General features: G+C 35.0%; 1 protein-coding gene and 1 non-coding gene across 3 annotated transcripts in view; one reads left to right on the top strand and one right to left on the bottom strand.

The window, feature by feature from the left end:
- The window catches only part of Lingo2 (leucine rich repeat and Ig domain containing 2), a 1,212,628-nt gene that overhangs the window by 188,525 nt on the left and 998,245 nt on the right, over positions 1–25,858 (top strand). The window lies entirely within an intron of this gene.
- Positions 9,174–9,276, bottom strand: LOC117709662 (U6 spliceosomal RNA). Its single transcript, XR_004606910.1, has one exon. It is a non-coding gene; the product is annotated as a U6 spliceosomal RNA (small nuclear RNA).

Below are 25,858 nucleotides of genomic sequence, written 5' to 3' on the forward strand. Positions count from 1 at the left end.
TAAGCTCTCAGTCATAAAAATTTTGACAATAGACTCATATTTCCCTTTTGAAACCAGAAATAAGATTCATGACTCTTGAAATGGTGAGGGGATTGAGTAAATTCCACAAAGCAATAATAAAGATTAACAAGCATGAATTTGTTATTGAACATAAACATTTTTTCTAATATACATTCTTTGGTCCATGGTGACTTCCTGCCTGTTATTTACTTTGCAAATAAAGATTTATTAGAACACAGCCATATGTACTTTTCATTTTTTTGTTTAAATTTGTTTTTTTTTTTTTTTTTTTTTTTTTGCAGGTTTAGGTACAAATCAGGTTTTACAACAGACATTAAAAATGGCATAATTAAAATGTTGAACCTGTTTCCCATTGAAGCAAAAGCCTGATGAATCCTGATCACATGTTCACATGACCTGGGTTGAACACTAAAATATTAAAGCAATTTAAAATTTTGGAGAGACTTTGAAGAATAATGAAATCCAGTGGATTCTGTATTTCCCTGATGATTCATGAACAACAAATGACACCATCAAGGCAAAGTAGAAAATGATCTGTAGGAATTGCTAACAAACATTAAAAACAGAGTAAGTGTAATGGAAAAGACCAGCAGAAAAGGTCTGTAAAAGGATCTTCTTTTTTAAAATGTAAATCAGACCACCTATAAAGAAAATCTAGTTTCACCACTAACTGTCTGCATGATTGTTAGGAGGTGACTTAAAGGTATTAGAAAAAGAGGTCTTTGTAGTATGTTGGTGAAAGGATAAATGCTTTTTTACCTTTGCTCCATTTTCATGGTGGGGACATTACTCTTGACTTATGACTGAGATCTCCTTCTTCTCTTAGCAGCTCCCCTAAATATGAGAGTTTTGTATTTATTGTTCTCCTGCACCTTAGTATTAGTATATAAACCAGTCAGACAGCATTTTATCAATAAAATTCAATTAGAATTTGGTCGACATAACTAAGCTATTATGATAATTGGGCTTTAATAAATCACTTGTTCTTTCTTATTCTCCCAGGCCTTTTACTCCCTGGGGCATTCATTCTATTTCATTGTGCTGTGAACTTAAAAGAAAATGAATTGTATAAAATGTTATGAAGAAGATGAAGGTTATTTAACATATAAGTTGACCTTATAGTATTTATTACTAACATCTCATCACTGGTACTTGGGACAATACTCGTCATGGGTAAGCACACTGACACTGTGTCACTATAGTAATGTCACTGGCCCTCATCTAACCAATGAGAGTGAGACAAAAATCTCTGTGATATAAAATGCTTCCCAGAGTTCGTAGCAGTAAATATTCTGTTTCGTAGATTAAGCACACTACATTTCACAGTCTATATTTTAAAGACACAGAAGAAAAAAGATACATAAATTTGTTTAATGTACATGCTTATCACAGATAACAAATTTTGTTAGGAAAATCACTGATAAAAAGTGACTTGATGAATTTGCACTTCCATGGGATTAAAGAGAAAGAAATTAAGAGGCAGAGATGTAAAATATGGAAGAACCAAGGAAACAATAATTTAAGTCCAGAACATGAGAAAAACCAATAATCTATAGAAAGGCCTGTGAAGAGCAATGATTAGGGAATGAAACATGTCAAAGAATGGAATTACATGAATGTTACAAATGTTACATGAATTACAAAGAATGTTAATTACATGAAAGGCTTTGAGCAATAAAGAGGGTATACTACCACAGTCTAAGGAACTGTATTATTGTTGAAAACATTTTAGGGTTTTTTTTATATTATTATTCTGTGTTAATCTAAATTCTTTTATGGCCAAAGCAAGTAAGAAACTGTGAAGTCACTGATAGGCATTCATTATAAGATATTAAATCACACCATCTCCCTAATGAAACTATTTCTGAAAAGTCAGGTGGATACTTTGTTAGGTTCATGGTTTTCAGAGCTCATAAGAGTGCCTTTTGGTACATTGGGATAGTTCTTACAAACTTCCCAGGAGGTCTGGATAAGTGAATTAGTTTCTAAAAATTACTCCCTTTTACTCTTGGGAACCATTGAAGTTGGGGAAATTTGCCCAAACAAATGCTTTCTCCTTCCCTGTGTAATAACAGGATGATTGCCCATTTCCCTAGCTAGGATGGACACAAGTAATCTAAATCTTGGACCTAAGGTCTTACTTGCCAAAAGCTCCTTTATTTCTGTAGCTATCTTGGGGTAGGTGAAACTAAAACTTTTGAAAAGTAAGAAGAAGTGGCTTTGAAAGAGTAGTGATTTTTATTGAGAACGTAGTATTGCTCAATACCTATGAAAAAGAAAGCTCTCAATATCCTCATAAACGGCAACCTTATAAATGGTTACCAGAGGACTAGTGTGTAGTGATGAGTGGTATTACATATTTGTTCAAATCAAATAAACAGAGAGCTTCAGATACTAATATATAAACTCAGTATTTCATATTTTTACTTCAGTACATAAATTCTCTAAAACACATGTGAAATTGTTTTTTAAGAATACATTTTTATTGTTATTTTTTACATTAGTTTATAAAGTAACCAGTTTCCTCCTCTCCATCCTATCTCCCTGCCTTTTTCACTCTTGCTCTTTTTCTTCCTAGTTTATTCAATTTGTTAAAATAAATATGGAAAATGTCCACATTTAAAAATCAGAAATAATTGTTAATGTATGTATCTATATATGGATGTACACATGTACATTAATATTTACCATTACTAATAATGGTACATATTAATAATATAAATCTACCATTATTTACTATCTATTTTTATTGTGAAATTCTCATATGCTTTATACATCGTATCATTGACATTGATAGTGAATAGATAAAATAAAAATAAATTTCTATTTCTTAACTAATGTAGATATATCAACCAAGGCTCTTATATAAGAAACAATTCAAAAAGTATAGTGCTTCTTCTTGACATTTTGGTTGTGATTTATGCTACAGTGACTGAGCCATCTCTTCATTCTATTCTGTTTCTTCTTAAACAGTAACAACCAAAAAGATATATTTGCTCATTGACACATGTGTCAATATTCAATTATTGTTAGGTCTGTCCAGTAGTTACTGGCCATGTGATCATGTCCAACTCTAACATTTAATTTTTGTGATATTGATAATCCCATCAACAATAATCTTTCAACCTTTCATATATTTCCAGAGGCACATTAGCCAAAATCTGGAATATAATCACTGTTACTTACACAATTATATATATATATATGTGTGTGTGTGTGTGTGTGTGTGTTTGTATTTGCTTTCCAGTTGCAGTTATCTTACCTATGCCAGTTACATGTCAGTATCTTTCTTATAGGTCAAACTCAGTTAGGTTTGTTTCTTCTCTTTCTCTTCTCTTCTTTGTCTTCATTCTCTTCCTTCCCTTCCCTTCTCTTCTCTCTTTTAGAAGGTTGAAAATTCACTGGGAATACTGGTGGTCATGTATAAATATGCCCCAGAACCACGTACAAAACAACACAGAGCTGAGGCTGTTGAGAAAGTAAATTTCCCACCATAGATGGTATTGACATCAAATGTCAACAAACATAAGCTATCTGTTTTGTATCTGTTATTAGAAAATCTCAGAGTTTTTTCCTAATGATTATTTTATTATGTACACAGTAAATAATATTCTGTGTATCTTTATTGTTTGTAAAGAACATCAGTATTATTTTACATTTTTTAATCATACTATATTTAGGTTGAGAAACCAGCATCCTCCTGACTCTTGAATCTACATGAGCAATGTGTGGTTAGGTGATTCCTTTCTACTCTGAAAATATGGAGTTGTTCACAAGTCAGCTGACTTGATCATGGCCATGCATTAAAGTTTACATTAGAAATAAAAAAAAAAATCTTTTTTCCTTTTCTGTGAAGTGTTAAATCTCAGTAAATTATTTTTTTATCATATAGGTCATGCCAACATTATTTTAAACCATTTAGTTCATTTTACAAAACAGTGTATTCCAGAGTTGGGGATATAGCTCAGTGGTATAATTGTAGCTTAGTGTGTACATAGCCCCAGCAAAACATACAAGCATACACTTACATATATACACGCACTTATGCTTACACATATACATATAAACATATGCCCTCATGTGAATATAAAGGAATATCTAACTATATATAATTTAATGTCTAACTATATGTTTGGACTCGGCTACTTATATTCAAATAAAAAGTTATTAAATAATGGTAAGAAAATATGTAACTTATTAGTTCCAAATTAGCCTGAGTTTCTTTTTATCTGAAGAATGAAGAGAGTAAGAATCTCATGCAATGTTGAAAGGAATAAATGCCAAACACACCAGTATGTCCTATATGTATTTATTATTCTATTCTACTAAAGAAAATTTTTATTCATTGTCTTAAATTAGAATATTAATGTTTACATAAGGGAAATGACCCTTAACTTTCAAACTATTATTGGTAACTTAGGTATAGTTACCTGCACACATCTTAAACAACATCTTGCCTGGTAACACTGCAGCCTGAGTGGGAGAGATGGGCTATCAAGCCACTTTTCATTGGAGCTGTGGTCATTGGCAGGTTGCCATGCTGTTGTGCATAGCCCCTCACCCATGTGTACATATGCAACACTAGTTGGAAACAGTGGGTTATCATAAATATAACATGAAAGGACACAAATTTGGGAGGGACATGTGATTTTGGGACCTTGAATGAGTTTAAGGTGAGATTATGGATGGAAATGATTTAGATATAGACACATTATATATTGAACACATGAATAAAATTATTAAATAGTAAAAAATGTTATTTACCAACAAAAGACTTTTCTTTCCTAAATTACTTAGAGGAAAATGAATCAATTTTCCAAAATGAAACATTTTGGGAAATCTATTACAGAGCAAAATAGAAAAGAAAGGCAATAGACTGTGTAATTAAAATTTTAATTTGTCAAAAATAGGTGTCTAAAGCTTTAATAGTAGCCATTAACAGGAACAGTGGTTTAGCATGCTTTATTAACCAAAAAACCAGCAAGATTTTCACTGGCTATACATACTTGGTACTTTGTTGTCTTCAGTAAAACACATTAATTCAGTGACTTAATTATTTTTACCAATAGCATAAGCATATCATGCATTTGTTTTTAAAGCTAACTTTCACATTGCTTTTTTTTTTTTAGCTGTTTGGTTAAAATGCTGTCTGATTTTATGAGGATAGAAATTCATTCTGCCCTGCCTTGATAACTATGAGGCCCTGTAGCATGGACGTAGCTGTGGATTGGAAAGGAACTATGTATAGTGTGAATCTCATCTTCTATTGCCATGCTCGGTTCTTACTAGCTACATAAGGGTGGCAATGTTATGGAGAGACACAGAACATCAGAAACATGACTATTTAAAATCTGATTTTGTATTAAAGTAGGCTAGAAACATTAAGAAGCTAAGGCACAGTTATTACTTTGATTAATTGTTCTCTTTTTATTACTATTTTGTTTTTATTCTCTTTCTTTAGTCTTTAAAAAATATTATACATTTTAGTCATATTTTTGTCTCCTCTACTCTTGCCCCTACCTAATTTCATGTTCTTCTTTCCTAAATAAATAAATGAACACCAACATCAAAACAAATAACATTTTAAAACAATAATAGTAACGTATATACCACAAAAATAAAACCCAAATACATGAAAAGTCTGTCTTGCATTAGCAATCTGTTCATTACCATTGTCCTAGAGGATGGTAGATATGTCTAGGTTCACTCATTGAAGAAAACTGATTTTTCTCTCTCCCAAAAGGCATCAAACACAACTGGCTTCTTGGTTAATTGTGGGATCGTGTGCCTACTTCCCCTGCTCTTTCCTGGAATTTTGTTTTTAAAACTACAAACTATATAGTGTTAGTAAACAAAATAAAATTTTAATTGCTTTAGAGTTTTTAAGATATGTTCTAAGTACTAATTGCCTTATGTACTCTTATGAATTTTCTTTGAAATGAATATTCTGTTCACAGTTTTGAATATATATATATATATATATATATATATATATATATATATATACACACACACACACAAGAGATGGTCTTTTTCTAAATTACTAAATGATTCTACTTTACACTACAGTTTGGTTACATAACTTTATAATATTTTTCATAACAATTATGAAAAACTTTAAAAATAAATGCTTGTCTGTTGGTTTGAAAAATAGTTCAATTTTAAATTAAGTAACAAAATTTTCTATGGAAAGGCAAACTGTTTCTTACTTGAACATCTTTATGTTCTATTTTATTAATTTTAAAGTGAGAAATATTTGTTTATGTTTATGTCATATTTTATATCAGAAATGTCTGCATCTTAGGAAGATTAGAGTCTACAAATAAAAATAGACAAAGCATAGAATGTATGTCTAGGCTTAACGTTCAAATTTCAGAATGTCACAGACATTACACCTCAGGTCTTGGGTGTCCTGACTTACAATCTGTTTTCTTTCCATGTAACTTTCTTGTTCTTTACTGTCTGCAGAACTATCTGCATATAGTTTATATCCAGATGCCTGTCTAAGGCTGAACTCTTAATAAAGTCTAGGTTGTGTTGCCTCATTTCTCATGGATCCTATCCACTTGGATTTTAGAGACAACAAACTGAACCTGTTTATGATTACATCCTTAGTTGTTCTGTCTTTTCCCTTATCTTCTGTCATTCAGGTTTTAAAAGAGGACTCGATGAAATATCTCCAAATCTTTTCTGACCTTCTTTCTCTATTCCATCTATCTGTAAATCATGTTAGTTTTACCCTTAGAGTGTGTTAAGTCCACTCAGTGCCAATGATCTGTTGGTAGCATAGCAGTGACCTCCTTAAAACTCTCAAGGTCATGTTATCCTAACAGAAGTACTACAGAGTTTATTTTATTGGGGATATAAGCTAAAGTCCTCAATAAAATATCCTTAAAATTTTTTCCCATACTCCTGTTGCAATTTTACTTGTTTACAAATCTATTGCCATAGAAGCTTGTTTCACTGTTCTCTCTTCTTCCCTTTCATTTCTCTTTCCATCTTTGTATTTGTGTGAGTAGATGATTTCCTATCTTAATCAACTCTGTTATTCTCTCACTAACACCACATTCTCTCCCCAGCAGTTTGTCTCCCTCCAGTCTCTTTCTCACACAAAAATCATTCTGCTTCACTACTTCTTTCTCTTCCTGTTTCTTTCTCTCTTTTACTCACTCCCCTGTTTCTACTTCCCATTCTCCTCAATGTAATATGTCATTTGAAATCTAGAGAAACCCATTATATATCAGGGAAGATGTTTTTCTTCTCTGTATGCACTAGACTAAAACTTACTCCACAACAAGTCAAGCAATCACATATAGAGTTTGGACTAGAAACAGCCTTGGGTTTCTTTTGAACCTAGAGTTGACATTCATACATCTCTGCCTTGACCTCTTATTAGATTCTCTTTGAGCTCATAAAGGAAATATTAGTTTCTCCAACTGAGTATCACTGGGTATACAGACCACAGTTAAGGTATGACCCATGCCCTTCAATAGATGTCCAACATCAAAATATTCAATAATTAAAAATTTTGGAGGTTTTTACTTTATAATGCTGTGGCTGGCCATTTTTGATTGTTTGTTAATTTTTATACACACATTTTTGCTTATATGTTATATTTTTTAAATTTACATTCTTATGGGATTTCTGTGTGTGAACATGTGCAATAGTACGTATGCTTTTTCATAGTATTTTTTTTTCTGTTTGGTTGTTTTGTCTTATTCTGGTTTGTTTATTTTGAGTTGCCTGATTTCTGATGAGAGAGACATGGAGAAAAAAAGCAAAAGTTGTGGATTTGAATGGTTTGGAAGGTGGGTAGGATGTAGGAGGAGTTGAAGGAGAGGAAACTCTATTCAGAATATATTGTATGAAAAAAATCTATTTTATAACAAAAAGTAAAGATTCTAAAATATAATCTATCTCATTTCAATTGTATACATGATTTAAGACTAAAAATTTTAGAAAAAGATTTCATCTCAGTTTTTATCTATAGAAGAGAAGAAATCCAGCTTTTTTACCCATTATCAAAGCCAGTTTTTTCTACTTCACAAGCGTGTGTGTGTGTGTGTGTGTGTGTGTGTGAGAGAGAGAGAGAGAGAGAGAGAGAGAGAGAGAGAGAGAGAGAGAGAGAGACTATATTTAGGATTCTTGATTCTGGCAGTAGCTTAATCTTCATTTTCCCACATGTCCTGCAGAAGCCTTCAGAGCAAAAGAAAGAGGCAAAGCTTTTATTCTGTATAAAGATGGATTCACTGTTTCACTAGAGCTGGTAAATCAAATTACCATGAATTACATTACTCTAAACAACTGGATTTTATTCTCCTAGAATACCAGAGCATAGATATAATATATAACATGATTTTACTATTTATATAAAATGGAATTAGTACATATGAAAGAAAACATATTTCTTTATATTGACTAATAAATATTTCAATTAATTCAAAATTAAATTAATTAATGGTCATAATCAGTAATTTACTTAATATCATTATCTCCTTTTACATCTATTTTCCTGGAAAATAACAAATATTGCTGAGAATAATTTTACATTTTTGTGTATTTTCTTTATCTTTTCATTATTCTGCTTTTAGACACTTAAGTTGTTTCCATGAATTAACCATTATAGATTGTGTTAAAGTAGTCACTAATGTATAAAACATTTGTGACTTGGGTTCCTTTGGACAAATACCTTGGAGTGACAGACGTATATCACATGCTAGATCAAGTAACAAATATTTTCATAGTGACTTAACCAGTTTATATGACCTCAAAATTCTAAAATGGGTTACTTTTTTTTTTTTTTTTTACATCTTTAGTAGCATTTTGAAAATTTGTTTTTACAACAGCTGTCATTGTAAATAAGTGAGAAAGTACCTTGATGTGGCTTAAATTTGCATTTTCTCGACTAATGGCTGTTTGTGCTTTATCTTTTGAAAAGTAATTTTTTAAGCCCATATATTGGCTAGGTTGTTGGATTCTTTATTAATTTTATTAAGCTCTTATATATTTAGATATTAACTTTCTATCAGATATGTAGATAATACACATTGTTTTCCAATCATGTAGGCTCTTTTAATGTCTACTTATTTTTGCTGTGAAGAAACTTTATATTTTCAAGATTCTCATTTAACAGTGTGATCCATATTCCCTAAGCAACTAAAGTCCTATCCACGAAGTTGTGTTTGATCCTTGTTGGGGGCCATGCTAATCTTCTCTGTATCATTCTAATTTTGGTATGTGTCTGTTGATGTGAGCACTGTAACCATATTCAAAACAAACCTTACCTACATTCATGTCTCAATATGTTTCTCCATTTTCTTCTCATCTGATTCCAAATCTCAGATCTTACTTTTTGTTGTTTGATCCACTAGGAGTCTATTTCCTTTTGTTACAGTCAAGAGAGATTCAATTCCTTCTTCTAACTGTGACTTTTTTCAGTTATTACACTATTTTCTCAAGTATGTTTTTGCTTCAGTCTATGGCTTTGACAATTTGGTCAAAAACTCATAAGAATGTAGGTATGTAAGTTTTCAGTGTCCTTCTAGTCCATTGATCTAGGTATCTATTTTAATGCCAGTTTAATCCCCTCCACACACACAAAGTACTCTGGACTGCTTTCTGAAAGTGTCAGTCACTATGTGGAGTGGTTCCCATGTCTCTTCACAAGGTCAGAGCCACCGCTTGCAGTACATCAACAACAGGACATGATGCTCTGTTGACAGTCACATGCACAGGCAAGTCTTTGTTATTTCTCCTCAGCTCTTGGTATTCATCTACCTATGTCAGAGAAACTCTGTACTCCAGTGAGACATTTGTTCTACTTCCTATCTAAGTTTAAAGCATTACATTCCATGACTTTGTGAAGTAATGTTCACTGACACATTTAAAGAGTTACATTGGAACTCCACATCTGTCATTATCTTTGAATCTGCAATATTGCTGAGTATATTTAAGAGATTCTTATAAACATTATTGTATTAAAATCATGTGAAAATTAGCAGAAGAGTTTGTTTCCATAAACTAGCCTGTATCATTTAACAGTTGGTATAATCATCAGATGTACCAATGGCAAGTTCATTTATCTTTATTTAACTTATTTGTATATATACATAGACCAATGAACAATATATTAAAGCTTAAATCATGACACATCAAATTTGACCAAATTTGGAAGTAGTGTCTTTGTAGATGTAGCAAACTTTAAGTTGCACTAGGAGAAATTAAAGGTTAAAATTTAGGGATTCAGCTGACAATGGAAGACAGTAGAGGATTTTCTGGCCTAGATGAGGCACTCTTTGACACAGGAAAAGCAATGGTCATTGTAAAAGCACTTACTTAGGGGCCTAATTAAAATGAAAAAGGAAGAGGATTAAATTCAAGGAAAGAAAATGGTGAAAATGAAGTGTAGTAGACATAGAAAAAAAAAGATGTGCCTACTTAAACCTGAGAAAGAATGTTGGAACTTTCAAAGTTTAATTATTGTCTGAAAATTCCTATGGAACAAGAGTGAATTGAAGCCATTGGATCTTTAGACTGTAAGTGGTGGTGGAAGAAAAACATTTTGCTATGTTAAGTTGCAGAGCAAAATGTCACTACTTGTACCATTTTATTTGCAATCTGAAGCTTGCTGATTATATGTACACACAATGATGGGTTTAATTACTTGAGAGAAAATTATGGTAAGATATTTATCCTTTGATCAAAATAACCAAATCAAAATTAAAATTTATGAATATAAATGCTTGAGTTGAAGTAACATGAACATTTAGGTAAAACATATCCCAGCTCACAGTTGTATTTGGCTGTGCTTACATTATCTTGACAAAGCAGTCTGAGTAGCAAGAAGGAAGTGAAATTGATGATGTTTGATTTGAGGACTTTCAACTGAGGTCAAATTTTATTGTAGTTTTAAAAGGAGAGGGATGTGGGGGAGGGACAATGTGAGGGGCAAGTGGAATAGAGGGGGAGCTCTTATCAGGATGTAAAATGAAAATATATAAATCAATGAGATATAAATAAGAAACAAAAATTTTTTACTTTTATCATCTGTTCATGAATGCAGTAAATAGTATAGTGTACCTTTTAGAATACTACTCAGCTATTACAAATGAGGATATCAGAAATTTTGCACTCAAATGGACAGAATTAGAAAATATAATCCTGAATGAGATAACCCAGACCAAAAAGACACACATCATATGTACTACTGATAAGTGACTATTAGCCCAAAAGTTCAGAATACACATAATTCAACTCACAAACTACATGAAGCTTAACAAGAAGGAAGGCCCTAGTGTGGATGCTTCAAACTCACTTATAAGGGAGAACTAAATAATCATGGGATTATTTAGAAGGAGGAGGGATTTAGGTAATAGAGGGGTACAGAAGGGAAAGAGGGTGCAGGATCAAGTATGGAGGGAGACAGGAGAGAAGCCGAGAAGGCCAGGAGAATGAATAGAAATACGTGGTAGTGTGGGGTAGAGAATGAGGGAAGCCAATAGAAAGTCCCAGACACCAGGGATGTATGTGGGAGGCTCCCATGACTCAATGGTGAGGACACTGGGCAGAATGCCCAACAGCAGGACCTGCTAAGATCACCTCCAGTAGATAGACATGGCCACTAGTTGAGGTATGGGGCCACCCACCCATCTCAAAAAATTTAACCCAGAATTGTTCCTGTCTAAAGGAAATGCAAAGATGAAATATGGAGCAGAGATTGAGGAAAAGGCCATCCAAAAACTGCCCCACCTTGGGATCCATCCCATGAACAGAAACCAAATTCCAACACTAGTGCTGATGCTAAGATGTGCTTGTAGACAGGAGACTGGCATGGCTGTCCTCTGAGAGGCTCTGCCAGCACCTGACTGAAACAGATGCAGATAATTACACCCAACCATGGGACTGCAGTTGGAGACTTCTATGGTTGAATTAAACGAAGGATGGAAGGAGCTGAAGGGGATTGCAACCCCATAGGAAGAACGACGGTAACATCTAACCTGACCGCTCAGAGCTCAAGGATGAAGCTACCAACCAAAGAGCATAAACTTGCTGGTCTGTGGCTTCTACATATGTAGCAGATGACTGCCTTGTTTGGCCTCAGTAAAAGAGAATGGCTTGGTCCTACGGAGGCTTGATGCACAAGAGAATAGGGATGCTAGAGTGGTGAGGTGGAAGTTGGGGTTCACCCTCTTAAAGGCAAAGGGGAGGGAGGATAGGGTGGGGGACAATACTTGATATGTAGATGAATAAATAATAAATAAAAAATTAAAGTGTAGAAGTAACAAGGTATCAAAAAACCAATAAAATAAATGAATAAAGTAGAAAACTAATAATTAGATATCAAATAATACAGAAATAGATGAAAGCCCAATCTATTATTAGGTTGCAGAACAAGATGTTACTAGCTTTAACATTTTATTACCAAACTGATGCTTGTTGGTTAAATATGTATATGCTGGTGAGTTTAATTACTCAAGAGAAAAATTATGGTGAGATATTTGTTTGTATGTATATATATATATATATATATATATATATATATATATATATATTTGTTTGTATATATATACACATATATATATGTAATATTTGAGATTTATTTTTATTTTACATGCAAAGTGTGTGCCCGTGTAGGAGTGTAATATCCTCTGCAACAGGAGTTACAGACACTGATATGATGCCATTTTAATGCTAGAAATTGAAGCATGATCCTCTGGAAGGACAACCAGAGCTCTTAAATGATGAGCTATTGCTCTTGCCTTAAATATTAAAACATGATCTGGTAAGTATTAACTTTGAAGGAAAATGGTCATTATTACTATATTAGGTAAGAAAAAGTAATTAGTTCTTCACAGAATGCAATACAAGCTGGTCTTCCTATGAAAGAGTCCTTTAAATTATATTGATTATGTTCTACACTGGAGTATATTTTATGTTATATTCCAACACAAACTCACACACTCAGAAGACTTAGTAAATAATTAATTCTCACATTCTATGCCTCTTATTCCATTTAAATGTATTTAATGATGTAAAACAAGAGGAATTTTTGTTTTTCACTTTCTGTACTGTAAAAAAAATTAAGATTAGTTCACATATATGTTGTTGAATCAGATATTGTATTTAATAGCAGAGGAGCCTATTTATATTTACAATTTTAGTGAAGCTTGCCACTAACACTATGAGTCATACAGGATAATACATTTTGTGTTTAAAAAGTTATATATATATATATATATATATATATATATATATATATATATATATCTGAACTAAAATCTCAGCTCTGAAACCTACTAGCTTTTTAGTTGCAAGAAAGCCATGGAGCCTCTGTGATATTTATTGTATTCTTCTATAAAGTATGACAATACAATATATTCTAGAGATTATTGGAAAAGACTGAGTGAATTAATAATTGTAAAAAGTACATTGGTCTATAATAATAAAAAAGGATATAACAAGACATATGACAAATTATAACATTTTTATTAGGAGATGCCCTATTATTATGTGCATATTATATGTGTGTATTATATGTAATTAATTATACATCTATATATTTTTTATTTGTGTCTCTCTGTGTATGTCAATATGTTTGTGTATTTGAGAGAGAAAGAATAACCATAAAACCATAAATTATCAACAAAAATTTCTCAGAAGTCAAGTTGGATCAGCAGGAAAATATTAGCATGGTAAAATCAGAAGCATTTGTAAACATTGACAAAGAATCAAATGAAAACACAACTTATGTTCATAAGTAATTTCATTATAGCTAAAAGATTTATACAACCTAAAGTACTATAGAGATTCAATTCAATCTAAATCAGTTCCACTGTCCCTTTTTTTTCTTTCTTTTTGAATATTTTATTTACATTTCAGATGCCATCCCCTTTCCCCAATTCGCCTCCCTAGAAAACCCTTATCCCATGCCCCCTTTTCCTTTTTGCTTTTATATAATTTTTTAAAAAAATGTTAATCAAAGGCTTTATAAGTTTGGTAATGCTCAATCAGAAGTGTAACCCAATATCCAACCTTGACATAGCAACTATTTTTGACTATCTTTATCCTTCATTGGAAGGAAATAAAAAATACAACCATAGCAAAACATCTTGTCAGCATATCTGTTAACAAAATACAGGAGAAAAAATGTGTAGGTGAAGATATGAAGTGTTCCGTGCCCCTTCCGAGTCCCCTTGCCCACAAGAGAGACACAGGAGGCAGTGTTTGGGTAGTTACTACAACGAGGCTTTATTTTTGTATCAGCTGAAGTGGAAGACACCAAGCCTGGAAAAGGCACTGCTTATATGCACCCTAGAGTGGCATGTTCACTTCTGATTGGCTGTTCACTCATCACCCCATATTACGCCCCGGGATGGGCAGTGGCTTGGAGCGCTTTCACCTCTTGCACCTGCGCAGTTTAGTTCTTTACTTGTGGGAGCACCAGATGCCATCTTGTAATGGTGAATGTTGTCACTGCTCGCCGCAGCTCCCTACATATCCCCCTTTCTATTTTATTAAGATGGAACAGCCTTTTGCCTGTCAAGCGCGGCACCAACTCAGTGAGGGAAAGCAGAGGCCTGATCCCCTGTGCAAAATGAGATATTGTAATGGGTTTCTTCTCTTGTCGTCGTGCAATGAGTAATACTTCTTATACCCATCTCAACGCCTTTTGTCAGGGAAAGGGAGCCTCCGCGCTGGGGCGCCATCAGGGGAAGAGGTTTCTTGGCATCAAACATTTGTGCAATCAGGCATACTTTCGGAAAATCTATCCACACTCGTGGAACATTCCCTGTTGAGTACCCACTCAAAAACACCTCTAAATATTCAGGTACCACAGTTATTCAGGCAAGGGCTGGTTAGACTTAGACCTCTCATCGACCCAGTGCAATGGGCTGAACCCTTGAGGTGCATCGACTGAGGGTCTCAGTCATCAGTTACCTTCTTAGCATAGATAGCCAAATTTCAGGGGAAGATCCTTGTTCCAAGGCTACGAGTACTTGGGCGATAGCGACCTTGTCACGTTTTTGTTGGGCTCTGAGCTTACAGACCAACCATAACATGAACACTAATTCACAACATAGGGCTGCACCAAACAGGCCTATCCCCACCCTTTCCTTAAAGAAAGAAAAGGCAGAAGAAATTCAAGAAGAAAGTCCTTTAATGATGGAGGGATCCAGGCACGTGGAGTTGACAAGAATAATTTCTCTGCGAAGTTGTTCAAGAAGATTACCAAAATTTTCAGACCAATTTCCTGAAAGATATAAGGACAATTTATATGAGAGATTGGCTGCTTTTGTAAAGTTTTTTTATTGAATGTTGGTAATACAGAAAGCTCCGAATTTCCTTTCACAGCCAATTTATGTCAACTGAAATAAGATATCCAGCCTTTCCTCAACCAAATCTAATCTCTGATTGAGTATCATAATACCTCCTTTCAATTCTGCTGTGGAGGAAGAGTGGGTAGCCATTGCCTGGCTAACTCTTTCTTCCAAATATTGACAAATTCAGTGGTTTGTACTTGGTGAAACATGGCAATAGCTCCAACGGTAGCACCGTCTGCTCCGAGCATAATAGCTGTGACAAGGGCTGCTGTTATATCAAAATCTCTCTTCTGTCGAAATAAAGGCAAGGTCCCAGACGTCTGAATGGGGATAGGGATTTATTGCGGTATTCTGCCTATTAGGTCCTGCTTATAGACAAGAGCAGACCAGCACTGGGACATAAAGCAAGTTACATTGGTACAAGTATTAAAGGAGTGGTTGGATAAGATGAAAAGAAATGGAGGATACACACAAACTGGAGTGAGGCATTAATTATCTCGGTATAGTTAAAGGTATAGGAGAAATTCTGTTTAGCAGAAGCGGCGCCTTTTAAGAAGGCAAGGGCATAGGTTTTGGAAAAGCAGATAGGATAGCCCATCTAAATTCACTATATATACTAGGAATCCAAGCTTGGAGAATCCATGTTGCGATCAAAAGCATTCATAGGGGAACCCGCTGAGGAATCATCGTCCAAAACTGTGAGGCGTCGCGTCAGGCGTTCCAGCAACCAAAACGGGTTGTCTTCTTCCTGTGGAAAAACACAAACCGCTCCCCTGGATCCTATTAAAATAGGATCCAGGCCTTTCCATTGACCAGTCAAAACATCTTTCCATTTTATCATTTCTTTTGGCCTAGTTGGTTCCAGGCAATGGCGATCAGCCGCTGTGTTGCCCTGACTGTCCAAATTCAAAAAATTAAAAGTAAAAAGTGCCAGAGAGAAAATAACCCGTGGCACCATGGGCAGAGCTTCCTCAACTTCTCTTTTTTGTTTTATCAAATAAGTTTTAAGGGTATGATGAGCACGCTCAATGATGTCCTGTCCCTGAGGGTTGTAAGGAAGACCCGCCAGGTGTGTCACCTCCATTTGGCGACAAAATTGTCCAACCTTTTGAGAAGTGTAGGCTGGTCCATTGTCAGTTTTAAGGATTTTAGGCTTTCCCCAGGCACTCCAAGCCTCGAGACAATGTTGAATAACATGGGCCTCCTTTTCTCAGGTCAATGGAGAGGCGAACATAACTCCAGAACAGATATCAATGGAGACATGCAAGTATTGTAATTTGCCAAAGGATGGGATGTGGGTAACATACATTTGCAAGATCTGTAATGGCCTAATTCCCCGAGGGTTAATTCCGGTATGGGGAACAGGTAGGAATTGACAGCAGTTTTGGCATTGAGTCACGATATCTCTAGCCTCCTTTCTAGTGATGTTAAATCGACATCGTAGCATCTCAGCTGTCACATGAAACCTTTTATGAAAGGCTTTAGCCAAATCTAATTTTGGCGAAAGGGCAATTGCAATCAACTTTGTGGCTCGATCTGCCAGGTCATTTCCACGGGACATATGTCCCGGTAAGCCTGAGTGAGCCCTAATATGAGTTATAAAGACATGGAATCTTCGCTTAGCCAGGGTAAGCTGAATCTTTTGAAAAACTTACACACATCTGCTAGATGTCTTAATTAACCCATCAACTTCTAATGCTTTTGCTGCATTAACCACATAGAAGGAATCTGAAACAATATTTAAGGGACCTGAAAAGATTTCCAGAACCTCTGACACCACTAGGCATTCCACAATTTGAGGTGAGGTTTAATGGTATTGTTTGGATGTAACCTTATCATTAACCACATAGGCACCCACTCCTGTTTTTGACCCATCCGTATAAACTACCATTCCATTTGGGAGTGGCTCCTGAGACACAATATATGGAAATATGATAGCTTGAGTTAAGGCAAATTGTAAGATGGGATGCTTAGGATAATGATTATCTATTTGACCATTGAAGGAAGTAACCAGCACTGCCCAAACATCAGAGGTCGCTGTTAATATTTGGACTTGATGGGCAGTATAAGGCACTATCAAAACCTTAGGCTCCCTTCCAAAATGGGTAATGGCTGCTTTTAGTCCACGAAGGGCAAGCTGAGAGACTGAATCTGGATACCATTCAATAATCTTTGTGGGAGAAGCATTGGGATGAATCCATAACAAAGGCCCCTCTTGCCATAATACAGTGGTGGGTAAGCATCTAGTTTTGAAAACACATAAATCAAAGGTTTTGGTTTCATCTATGCATTTTAGTTGGGCATCTTGTAAAGCATTTTCTACTACTTGTAGAGCACGGCTCGCAGCCGGTGTTAAGACCCTCGGTGAGGAAATATGAGCATCCCCTTCCAAAATATCAAATAAAGGTTTCAGCTCGGCCGAGGGAATTTTTAAAAAATGGTCTTAACCAATTTATATCACCTAATAATTTCTGAAAATCATTCAAAGTATGTAAATGGTCTCTACGAATCTCCACTTTCTGAGGAATTATCTTTTCTGGATAGATAACTGTCCCTAAAAAGGAGCCAATTTCTGAAATTTGAACTTTCTCAGTAGCAACATGCAGACCCCACTATTCCAAGGTGTTTAATAATAAGGGGTATGAGGTCTGTAAAGTAATTAAATCCTTATGACATATAATAATGTCTTAACAGCAGCTGTCACTATTTGTGCGTATACCTGCCAGGGATGAGTGGTCTGGTCATTCGTGTATACGCCAATTCCAGCCAGCATGTCAAAAGTCCATAATTGTTGACCCTCAATGCTTGCATTATCTCTGGCTTGTGCTTGTAACTGCTCATGCCAGAGCGCTTTCCATTCCAAATATTGGCCCATATTGGTAAGTACCACCTTCACTGTGTCCTGCCAGTCTCCTGGCATCATAGCATCTGTACTTAGTCTCTCCACTTGGGATATGGTAAAATTAGCCCCAATTCCATATGCACGTACTGCCTCAGCTAATTCTTTGACCTGCCTATACTCTACTGGGCCATGAACACGGGCTCCCTCTGCGCCTTCAAAGACCGGAAATGCCAGCTGTAGCTGTCTCCGATCTCCTGGGCTGAGAAATGAATTAGAGACACTGCCCGGGGCGTAGGCTGGAGCCAAGGGTAGGGCCGAGGGACTCAAGGTCTTTCTTAGTCTTATCTCAGGATGGTTATTTTTTGGTCCATATCTGTTTTGTTCATAGGCGGCTGCCCCCTCCTCTAGGCTTTCTTCCTCTCCTTGCCTTAGATCTTCTTCGGAGCTGCTAAGGTCAATGGCTGCAAGCTCCTTAATGGGGTGACGGGGGGTCCTTTTGACCTCCACTCTCTCTTCACTAGCCGGTGAAGGGTCCTTACTCTTAATAGGCCCTGCAGTGGCCTCTGTTTCTTTTGAGTACTCTCCCTTTTTACCAGACTCCTGGGTCTGCTTCTTTTGTCCAGGCCTTCTTGCCTGCTTCCCTTTCCTAGGCTCCTTGGCCTTATCTTTTTCCCCAGGCTCTTTGGCCTGATGCTGGCTAACACACTCTGTTTCTGATACACTGGACTGGACCTTTTCTAAAACCTCTTGACTTGCATTAATAGCTGTGCTGCAAGCTGGATCTTCACAACACAAATAAGCTAAACATGAAAACAACACAAGCAAGAGGCCAACTAGTGCAGTGGCGGCAATGGGTGAAAATCCGCTTGCAACCAAGGCTTCCACCCCAAACATACCTCTCAGAGACGTACCTCGATCCTGTCTTTAACCTGCCCTGAGTCTTGGGGGGTCTCCGCGGTGCCTTGAAGTTCCTGGGTTTCAGCGCCAGATTGTTCGGCGCCCCTTCCAAGTCCCCTTGCCTGCAAGAGAGACACGGGAGGCAGTGTTCGGGTAGTTACTACAACGAGGCTTTATTCTTGTATCAGCTGAAGCGGAAGACACCAAGCCCAGAAAAGGCACTGCTTATATGCACCCAAGAATGGCGTGTTCACTTCGGATTGGCTGTTCACTCATCACCCCATATTACGCCTCGGGATGGGCAGTGGCTTTGCGGGCTTTTGCCTCTTGCACCTGCGCAGTTTAGTTGTTTACTTGTGGGAGCACCGGATGCCAGCACCATCTTGTAATGCTGAATGTTGTCACCGCTCGTTGCGGCTCCCTACAATGAAGAAAAAGGAACCTGAGCACTCTGCTAGTAATAATGTAAGAAATCACAGCCATTATAAAACACTCAGTGCAGATTCCTCAAATACAAATTTAAATCACCATGTAACACACTCCTCAGATGTTAGGCAAAAGACTGAAGTCAGTTTGTCAAATAATCTTTAAGCCAAAATCTTCATTTTGATACTATTCACAATCATGACATTTTGAAATCAATTTAATGTTCATCAACATGATACATGGAAAAAATAAAGTCTACGTGAAAACTGGGAAAACTGGCTTTTAAAAGAAAGAGCTATCATTTGTGACAATTTGGTTCACTAAAGAATATTATATTCAATAAGTAAGACAAAGAAGTAAGTGTCATCAATTTTATGTGGAATATGAAAAATCAAATATTTAGTCATGGAGAGAAAAATTTCTACAGAGGAGAGAAGTTAGGAGTAGGGCAGGGTCAGGTGAAGGTTTCATAGTTTCAGTAACAGTGCCACTTTCAACATCTATTGCAAAGTAATAAATATATTAAATGATTGTATATTGTTCATTCAAAATTGCTATGAAAGTACATTTTAAATGTTCTTACAAAAATAGTATCGGGGTAATGAATAGACTAATTGGCTCAATTTAACTATTAATTATTCAGCATATATATATATATATATATATATATATATATATATATATATCCCTTAAATGTGTAATTACAAATTTTCATGTTATATAATTACTTGAAGAAAATAATTTCATTGTACAGCTTCATGGTTAGAAAGATCTCATTTTCCTTTCGGTTTCATAAATTTTAGTTCATTTCTTCTATTGAAAGGTTCAAAAATTATCATTCCTTTCTTTTTCCCATCCTGGAAAGATCCAAATGACACAATAGTAATTTGTAGCCTTTCAAACTCTCTATGGTCCAATTAAATGTCTGTGCTTACTGATTCTAATCATTGTTATTTTGTATTATAATTGAAATCTTTTCACGTATTACAAAAGAGGGATTTGAGGGGAAGACTACGGAGTTAAATATTAAAAATATTACTATAAGAGACATTTCAGAGTTAGTCTCTTACACAACACAGAACATAGAACCCTCAGATTTTTGAAGAGAAGTTGATGTCACTGTGGGAAGTCTTTTTCAGTGTTCCTCTGCTTGAGCTGCCTAAAACTTTAAGGATACTTCAAAAGTTTTCAATGATCATGCAGCCTGCATAAACTCATCACTGTGGCTGAGCCAGTGGGTAGAGAGGGACCGTGCATGTGTTAGAACCCTTTGATATTAAGCATTGTAAGAGTGGTGTGGTCATTGTAGAAATTTCATGGGAAGTTGAAATGAAAGTAATTCCAATGTGTATTCCTTTCTTGAAAGATTTACTAAGGAAAAATTTGCTTTTGCTAAAGTCTCTGACAGTGCACAAAGAGAGACTGAGCAACTCTCATGCATGACATGGAATGTGTTGTATATCTTCAAATAGAAGGAATAAATAATCTGAAGAAGGGTACATCAATATAGAGCATCTCTTAGTTTACAAAATTTGTTGAAGAATTAGTGTCTCAGTGATAAAGAAATTCATTTATTAGAATGGAGAATAACAAAGCCCTGATGCAGTACACATATATAACTCACAGCTCCCCAATTAAGTGGGGTTCCTTAAGAAATTGTGCTCAGAATTCTGCCTTTTACTCTTATAATGTAGAACACTTAATGCAGATTTAGAGACTATGTTAGTATAATCAAGTTACTAAATTTTTGTACATCTATTTATGTAATAAATGGTCTTTATCTTTTAATTTCCAATTCTTTAACACTTTGATTTTTATTTCTATAGTACTGCACAGTACTTTTTATATGATACTCCTTTGGTGCTAGTTGGACTATATCGTAACACTTGTTCAACTTTCAAAATTAACTTTTTAGTCTTCCTATTGTAAGACAAAGGAGGTTGATTAATTAGTAAATTTTCATATAGTTTTTATATAATACTGAAGCTATGAATAATTTCATGTCAAGTATCAGGTCATAGGTATCTTAGGTTTTATGCTCTCTATAAATTCTGTTAAATATTCTTTCTAATTTTTATGACTATTTAAATCATTTTACTTTTATATTGAAAGTATATTTGTTTTCATATAATATATTCTGATTTCAATTTTTTCCTCCTCCAAGTCCTCTCAGCTCCTCCTTATGTCCCCTCCTATCCTCCTATCCTTTCCATTTCCCAGGTAGATCCATCCCTCTCATCTTGTCTCTTTTCCTATACACCTGGTCTCTGTGTTTAAATGAAATGTAGCTTGCTTAACAAAGAATAAATGGCTAAAATACATCTATAAGCATATATAGCATATTTGTCTTTCTGGGTCTGGATTGCCTTATTTAGGAGTTTTTTCCTCTAGCTCCATCTACCTGAGAGTTTCAGTTTATTTGAAGACTGAATAACACACTAATGGGCAAATGTACCAAATGTTTTTATCTATTTATCTAGTGATGACATCCAGGTTGTTTTTAATTTCTGACTATTATGAATAAATATCAATGAAAATTGTTGGGCAAGTGTCCTTGTGGTAGTAAGGGAATACATGCTTAAAAGTCATGTAGCTAGATCATGAAGTAGATCGTTTCCAAGCTTCTTGAGGAAGCATCTTGGTGGTTTTCATGGTGGCTGTATGAGTTCGTATTCCCACCATCTAATGTTAGTGTTTCCCCTGCTCTACTTCCTCCACCAGCATGATGTGTCATTTGTTTTATTGATCTTGGCTATTTGGAATGTTGTGAGGTGAAATTTCAAAGTACTTTTGATTTTCGTTTCTCTGATGACTAGAGATATAGAACATTTCTTTAAGTAATTTTTATCCTCAAATGAACAAACCTCATTTCAAGCAAACTGAATATATCTTAGGGCTATCAGATACTGCAAATGTGAACATGATTTGTATTATGTTGATGGTATCTTTAAATTAAAGTATTTCACTTTTAGGACTATATTATTTCTATATATTACATTGGTTACAATTCTACAGTATTAAAAAGTCAGGCTTGCTTTTTGTTTTCTTACATCTAGGCGTTTTCTATTCCTCACATATTTGAATAATTTATAACAAATAAATGCAATTATTGTCAAGACAATAGAAAGTTAATTTCTAAAAAATGGTAACTGATATTTATACCATGACAAACATAAATATACCATGAAAAACATAAACATTATTCTGAGAGTCAAACTTTTGAATTTGGCTAAAACTTTTCCCTTTAAAAATGAATTAAATCTCTTGTAGTCTGCTGTTTTTCCTGAGGAAAATTGCTATACACTCAATGACACATTTAGCTGGGAACTTGTAGCCTTAACCTGCATTTATAGAAGCTGACAAAGGGCATATAATACAAAGCTTTTAGAGGATAGAAGTCCAAGATCACCTAGCATCTCTCTCCATTTTCTAATCTCAAAACATTGTTAGAATATTTAAATTATGATATATTTTTTTTCAATCACCCCATTTTCCCTAGCTCAGCACTTGTTAAAATTTACGAGGGCTATAAACAACCTAAAACATATGAAATATATTGTTGCATATATATAATATGTGTTTATGACATTTGATTATTTCATACAAAATTACTCAGGACTTGTGAGATTATGCTTAGCATTTAAATTCTAATCTATTTGTGCCTGTTTTTATAGAGATAATTGATATACACCATCTGACCAATTCTCTCATAAGCTGTTCAAGACCTATGCTTCTGATTATTGACATAAAGTTAAGTACTAGTTATTCCGGACTTTTATTTCTCTGTAGTAACACTCAAGGCTGTAGTTGAATAGCATATCTGGGTCTCTGAGTTCTATTTCAGTGTTCTCTCCAAATGCACCAGACTACATTTTCCAGTGCATCTCATCCTCAGACATTTTGTAAACTCTTTGTAAAGGCAGAGTCCTTACTGATTCATCATTACTATTATATCAGCTGATATCCTCTGTACTCTATCTCTTACATTTTTGAGTACATTTAACAAATATTTCTATGGAACTTTAACTAAATAAAAACAGAAGTGATTTTTATATAGTATTCTATACACATTTGTTGATTGAAAGCTAATGTCTTGTGCTGAGATTCTGCCACTAAGTAAGGAAACCTGTTAACTTAGAAACTGAGGAACTTTACTTTCCTTGGCCATCTAAAGAGTGTACGCCTTGTTTTGCTCTAGGTTCCTTGGAGAGTACATGTATATTGTATATAAAGCCATTACATATTTATGTATCTTAGTGGTGAGGAGTCACTTCACCCTGGTATTATTGTGCCTCAGGCAGTATGGTCTTTTTCCTAATGAGAAACATTTTTAAAATTACTTCCAGTAAGATAAATTAGATTTATAATATCACCGACTCCCCTGATACTTCCATCATCATTTGCTGTCTATTTGAGCTATGAATTCTCCAGACTCCATTTTTTTCTGAAAAAATCACTGTATTCAACACAGCTAATAAGCATCTATTAGGGGGCCAAAGACTACTCTGGGAGACTGTGGTATAACTTGTGTAAAACCAGTTCCAGGTATGTCTGTTTTCTCTGTAGAAACAAGCTTTCTCATTGTCTTCTCATCCAAGTGATTTCTTTGGACTCCAACATACACTAGAATTGAGAGTATCAGGACGGAGTTTGCCACTCAAAATGTTGTTGTAATGCTTGTTGAATTGAAGAAATAATAGTGTTCTTTAGGAAATTTGTTTGTAAGTTAAATATATGGTGCTAAAAACACCATTGTTTTTGCCATATGAAATAAAATCAATGGAAAGTCAGACACTAAGATGAACACAAAGAAAGATGAATTAAAAGGTAGATCAGAAACAAAGAACATAATGCAGGGTAGATGAGAAAAGTAATGGTGAACCCTGCTAATATGTTTTTGCATTCTACTTGGAATTCTAGACACAATTATATGTTCATTGTAAATGAATTATTTTGCCGGGCGGTGGTGGCGCATGCCTTTAATCCCAGCACTTGGGAGGCAGAGGCAGGCAGATTTCTGAGTTCGAGGCTATCCTGGTCTACAGAGTGAGTTCCAGGACAGCCAGGGCTATACAGAGAAACCCTGTCTCGAAAAACCAAAAAAAAAAAAAAAAAAAAAAAAAAAAAAAAAAAATAGTAAATGAATTATTTTGATTAAGTAGGTTTATATCCTGAAATCAAAAGGATACAATCAGTATGTGTTGTACTTTTGTGCAGACTAAAATGAGAAGATCTTATTTGAATGCGAAAAGGAAAAATGTAACTTATTCCAAAACTTTAGCATATCTTTATAGGGAAGCATATTTTTGAGGCTAAAATGGAAGAATAATTCTGTCTAGGTTGTTATCTTGTTTGAGTTCTTGTGTGTTCTAAGATGTGGTTGAAATCCTTGGCATTGATGAAATAAGAAAAGCTTTGTGGAAAGGAAAGTAGGAAAGTTGGCAGTAGTCAACTGTTGTCAATATTATCATTAGTTTCTACTAAGTTTTAAAGGCTGTAAACCACCTTCAGTGTTGACTAAACACTTTGCATTTGTGAGGCACTGAACAAAACACTTGTACTTTATTTCATTTTCCTGATCACAGTCTCTAGGGTATTATTTTCATTTTATTAACTGAGGAAACTGTGACTTAATTAGGTTGTCTCGCAAAGGTCCCATAACTGTTGACTTGGAAGAAGACACAAGACTCTAATAAGGACTATAATATACCTTATATCAAACACAGATAAATCTAGGAAATGTATGGAATAATTTGCAATTGGTTTTCAGTTAATAGAGCCCCTGAAGTACTGTTTTCTGTTGTGATTATTCCCATTCTACTCCAGGAAAAAGAAAATTAATGCAGGCTACCAAAACACTGTATTTTCTATTCATCTAAATCTCCATTCGAAAGTTTGGCAATCCAACAGAGCCAACATTTAATGACTTGGGGATTCAGGGAGTTTTGAGATATTCTTAATTTCAAAAGCATGTTTTTACTCTATAATGTATCTGATGTAAAAACTGAGAATTATCCTGCCATTGTCTAATCAGCATTGCATGTCACATCAAAGGGACAAAAGAAAACCAGGCCTTCTGCCATTTCTGAATGCTCTAGGTCTGCTGGCGTACTTTTTTAGCCCAGTGCTAGTGGTAAGGGGGCTGTCAGTTTTGGAAGCCAGACATTTTCAATTATAAGACATCATATCATTTGCTCTTCTTCACAAGAAATACCACTCCTGTAGACAGTGTCAGATTTTGAGCATCGGACATGAGATCAGCTCAACATGTCACTAGGGAAATTTTGATGCTTGAAATAAAATCCCCTGAGTTAAAATGTGATTGAGTCAGTCACATTCAGACCAGATTAAA

The sequence above is a fragment of the Arvicanthis niloticus genome, chromosome 5 (genome assembly GCF_011762505.2).
Source record: "Arvicanthis niloticus isolate mArvNil1 chromosome 5, mArvNil1.pat.X, whole genome shotgun sequence".
Taxonomy (NCBI): domain Eukaryota; kingdom Metazoa; phylum Chordata; class Mammalia; order Rodentia; family Muridae; genus Arvicanthis; species Arvicanthis niloticus.